This window comes from Macrobrachium rosenbergii, chromosome 7 (genome assembly GCF_040412425.1).
Source record: "Macrobrachium rosenbergii isolate ZJJX-2024 chromosome 7, ASM4041242v1, whole genome shotgun sequence".
Classification (NCBI taxonomy): domain Eukaryota; kingdom Metazoa; phylum Arthropoda; class Malacostraca; order Decapoda; family Palaemonidae; genus Macrobrachium; species Macrobrachium rosenbergii.
Window position 1 is genome coordinate 5,162,501 of NC_089747.1, and position 5,000 is coordinate 5,167,500.

Here is a 5,000-nt window from a genome sequence, read left to right on the forward strand (position 1 = left end):
CTTACCTCCACATTGCATATTCTTACATATTTTTCTCTTCCCTCGTGAAAATTATGGGTTTTTTTTTCTCATGAGAACAGCTGTGGTTTCTATTTTAAGCCAACTTGAAGAAAAAATATTGAATATTTCGCGTAAAGTTTTGCCTTTAGGGGAAAAAACACCTGGGCGCTTTTTGGCTTTTATTATTTTATCAAAACTGTAAATCAGTCTGAAAATAAGTATTCGTGAATGGAATTAAGCATCTATGAGACAGGTGATCTAGAATAAAATTTCAGTCATTGTTTTATATATAATTGAATTTATGGATCTAAACGATTTGATTTACACCAACAGCAAGTAAAAAATGCGCCAAAGTTTCTTCGGCGCAATCAAGTTTTCTGCTGACTGAAACTTTCAGCCGCGGCCCATGAAACTCAGCCATGGGCCGGTGGTGGCCTGTGTTGTTGGTACCTATATCGGTGCCAGAAGTTCGATTATGGCTAACTTAAACCTTAAAGAAGATAAAAACTACTGAGGCCAGAGGGTTGCAGTTTGGTATATTTGATGATTGGAGGGTTGATGATCAACATACCAATTTGCAGCCCTCTAGCCTCAGTAGTTTTTAAGATCTGAGGGCGGACAGAAAAAGTGCGGACGGACTGGCAAAGCCGGCTCAGTAGTTTTCTTTGACAGAAAACTAAAAAGCAAAATGATTCAATTCAAGAAATTCACTCTGTATCAAAAATCCTGCAACCTAGTGATTTGTTTTTTTCAGATATGAAAGCACAATTTCTGAGAGTTAGCGATAAGAGTTATCTCCCACAGTGCATAGCAGTGCCTACTGTATGTATTCATTCATGCGTATACATAAGATTACTTTCAGGTGGTATTTGCCAAAGTAATGAAGAGATTTATAACCAGACATTACTGTGAATCCTTTGCCCTTAGAAAACAGATTCTTAATATTCTTGACCTTAACCAACCTAACCAGTCGGGAAGTAGCCATCTTGAAATGAGTTGTGAGCATGCGCACTGATGCAGTCGCAAGCAGATTGCAAGAAGAGCTGATTTTGCTTGTAAACAGAAACATATATCAAAGGGGAGGAACAGAAATGTATTTTTCTGGTATTTTGTGGTTCCTCCTTTTTCTGCTTTATTTTCGGGGCGAAGGGATACCGTTTGATAAATGAATGTCTGGATCAGAGGGGAGAGAGAGAGAGAGAGAGGAAATAGAAGGGAAATAGCGAAGTTGGCACTAGAGAGGAAAAAAAACAAAGATGCCACAAGAATAATCGAGGCTATATCCCCTTTCCTCTTTGTCCCTGTGCACACACTAACTTTCTCTCTCTCTCTCTCTCTCTCTCTCTCTCTCTCTCTCTCTCTCTCTCTCTCTCTCTCTCTCCTTTTACCCTTGTAACTAAGAGGCTTTCTCCCTTTTTCACTTTCATCCTCATTTTACAGAGGCACTTCTTTCTCTCTCTCTCTCTCTCTCTCTCTCTCTCCTCTCTCTCTCTCTCCACTTGTTACTAAGGGACTGTTTTTCTCTTTTTCACTTTCATCCTTATTTTATAGACACTTCTCTCTCTCTCTCTCTCTCTCTCTCTCTCTCTCTCTCTCTCTCTCTCTCTCTCTCCCCATTGTTACTAAGCGACTGTTTTTCTCATTTTCACTTTCATCCTTATTTTATAGACACTTCTCTCTCTCTCTCTCTCTCTCTCTCTCTCTCTCTCTCTCTCTGTATTTGACAGCCAGAGCAGCAGACGAACCCTCCATGCTGTGGTCAATCCTTTTCAGAACTTGTATGAGCTTCAATAATCCTTTCATCTGTTTCTTTAGGGGACGCGATAACTTATCTGTAGCGTCAATGGGAGGCCTTGATGATGGCGATTCTGTACTGTTGGTAGCCCTGACGATGAGTCTTTGCTGTTGGTAGGCCTGACGTTGAGTCTTTGCTGTTGGTAGCCCTGACGATGAGTCTTTGCTCTTGGTAGCCCTGTCGGTGAGTCTTCGCTGTTGTTGGTACCCCTGTCGGTGAGTCTTTGCCGTTGGTAGCCCTGACAATGAGTGTTTGCTGTTGGTATCCTTGACGATGAGTCTTTGCTGTTGGTAGCCCTGACGATGAGTCTTTGCTGTTGGTAGCCCTGACGATGAGTCTTTGCTGTAGGTAGACCGTTGGTAGTTCTGACGATGAGTCTTTGATGTTGGTAGTCCTGACGACGAGTCCTTGCCGTTGGTAGTCCTGACCCAAGCTTCCTTTTCATATTATAAGAAATTTCCTCAATAATAATGATAATTAGCTGCATATAAAGAGTTGCTCAAACCCAAACTTGGTTTATTTTGTTGTGTTAGACGCAGGAGAATCTTCACGGCCTCGATATGGTGGTTAGGCTCGTCTGTTTTTGAAAAAAGTAATAGCTTCCACTAGCAGATTCTGGGAAATGCTTTAATTGCTTGTGTTAGCGTTATTGTAGTCACTAAAATTCGTAATCTAATTCTCAAAGATTATGCTTCTTCATCCCAGTTAAGTATTCTTGAGTTGCAATGTGTGGTCAGTTCAGTATATCGATGACAGACGTCAATGAAATCACATGTTAACACGCTTTCATCATAATAAATGGCATTGTAATACACTTTTATTATATCTAAAATGGAAATAATTTGGACATCGTATTCACAAATATCTACAATTGTTCTAAAATGAAAAAACCCTTAGTTGACTATTTATATTGGAAGTAGACACAGTCAAGTTCCACGATGAGCCGGGAACCCACTTTTGGGGGGGTTGGATGTTGGGCGGGGTGTGGAATGACAGTGAAGGTAGCTGGGAGCTAGGGTGTGGAAACAAACAGTGTTGTTAGTGCTCATTCTCCTGTGTAAGTGTAAACGTTAAAGGCCACATTGCGGCCCGCTTGAGGCAACTACGGCGAATTTCAGTGTAAAAAGTATGTTAACAACATATGGGAAGTTATTTTTTATATATAAATTTTAAGGCTAGTATCTGGTGCTTGACTTGGTATTATGGTAGTACAGCTTATGTTGCAAAAATAGCCGTTATTGTCAGTGTGAATTTAACGATAACCCCAGCTGCATTTTACATATCAGGACAGTTTTAATTTGATAAAACTTGAGTTTCCGTGTTCTCTGGCTTTTACAGTTAACTTTGCATTATACAAATATGTTGTTACCAAGTAGCATGTTGCGCGTTTACATATATTTTAAATCCCAGGGCAAGCAAGATTCCTTCAATAGACTGAACGTGGAATTTCATGGTATCCTTACTAGTAAATGAGTAAAGTATTCTGATTATAAAGAAAGCCATGTAAAGAAGTTTAATATTGGTAAACTGTTGGTCACAAGACTAATAATATTACTTGGCAAGTTAATGTCGAATGAAGCTTTGCGTGGCTTTTTGGAAAACTGTCATATATATTAGGCCTAGTTTTTCTCGGTAAAAAACGCAGACTAATCCCAAATCCCATTATGAGAATGATATTGGGAAAACGTTTTTCAAGGGTAACCATGGTTTTAATCAAAATCGAAAATTTAGTGGCGGGAAAACATATATAGTTAAATATGAAGCTTTAATCTAAATAATCTGAGTCCCGAGATTGCTATTTTCAATCCAATATGCAACTTTGCCAATTGGAATGGGCGAAATTGGAAAACTCATTGCAACAATCTTGCCTTTGCAAATAAAGTAGTCTGCATGTTTTCGAATCTGTAACACGAAGCCAGTGGTAAGCATCGAATGAGCAGTTCCTTCCAAGTTGACTGTGTTGCACATTTCTGCTTAATATTTTGTGGTCTACAAAACCATAAGCATGAATTATGTGTTCTTTGAATTAAACTATAAGTGCTGGTACTCAGTTTACAACTTTATTCGTTTAATTATGTAGGCAAAGTGTACTTCCTTCTAGAACTACAAATTTAATAGAGAGAGAGAGAGAGAGAGCAGGAAATGCTAATATTAATCGTCACCGAATGTTTAGGTATTATGGCAATCAACTTAGGAGAGTCTTCCTGGGTTGATAAGGCCTTTACTCCAATAAAATAAAAACAGGACCAACGAACAACAAATTTGTAAGTCTATTGATATAGACCAACAAAAACAGGGCCAACGAACACCATATCTGTAAGTCTATTAATGCAGACAAACATGAAAGCGGCCGATATTTCAACCGTTTCATCTCTTCCCCGTACAGGTTTTGTGGACTGTGTCCGCGCCCGAAGCAACATTGTTAATTACACGGAACAAGGGAGGCAAACCGTCTGATAGTCGTTTCCTTTGTGAAAATCCTGTCGACTCCGGGGGCAAAAGACAATTACGGGCTTTATCTTTCAAGTTTATTTAAAGGTAATGCTTAATGTTGTTCTAGTTATATTAGTTTATAGGGCTAAGAGGTATTTTCATGGCGTGGCCAATGCTTATAACGGTGTAATGTTTGTATAGGTCTAGGAAAGGTTATGGTTATGTCATATTTGCCTGGTTTCCCGTTGCGTTAAACACGTACATACAAGCGTATACATATAGAAATGTGTATCTAAATATATATAGGATATAGATACAGTATATTGTTAGTATACAGGAGAAATTTGCTTAGAGGCGTGACAATAGGTTTTATTGTATTCCATTATGCTGTATAAAAGGCGAAAGGTATTATTTCTGATTTTGATTTTTGTTTTCATAACATCAAATCTTTATCGTAAATTGCCCAAGAAAGTTCACGAAAGGAAATATTTAATTTCTGCCCGGAGGAACAAAAAATCATGTACTAAATTGCCTGATTAGACCGTTTAAAAAACTAGACTTACCCAACATAAACCTGTTAGCATTAGAACTATCAATTCATCCAAACACTTTCACAATTCACAGCCAAATAAAACCAGAGCGAGAATGATATCCGAATTCAATATTTCATACCATGAAGGAAAGTTTTTTTTTTTTTTTTTCAACGCTGGAGCAAGTAAATCTCTCAGCAGCGCCTTGAGTCATCAGGTCTGGAAAGCCATTTTTACGGAGG

At 38.6% G+C, this 5,000-nt stretch overlaps 1 long non-coding RNA gene across 2 annotated transcripts in view; it reads left to right on the forward strand.

Moving 5' to 3' along the window:
- Window positions 1-5,000, forward strand: part of LOC136840055 (uncharacterized) — a 273,512-nt gene that overhangs the window by 20,594 nt on the left and 247,918 nt on the right. Inside the window, exons 1-2 of one of the 2 annotated variants that reach the window (XR_010853520.1) lie at window positions 2,791-2,921; window positions 4,182-4,333. This is a non-coding gene — a long non-coding RNA (uncharacterized lncRNA). Of the gene's footprint in view, window positions 1-2,790; window positions 2,922-4,181; window positions 4,334-5,000 lie in introns of those variants that run through there. The other variant, XR_010853521.1, reaches the window with a different exon arrangement.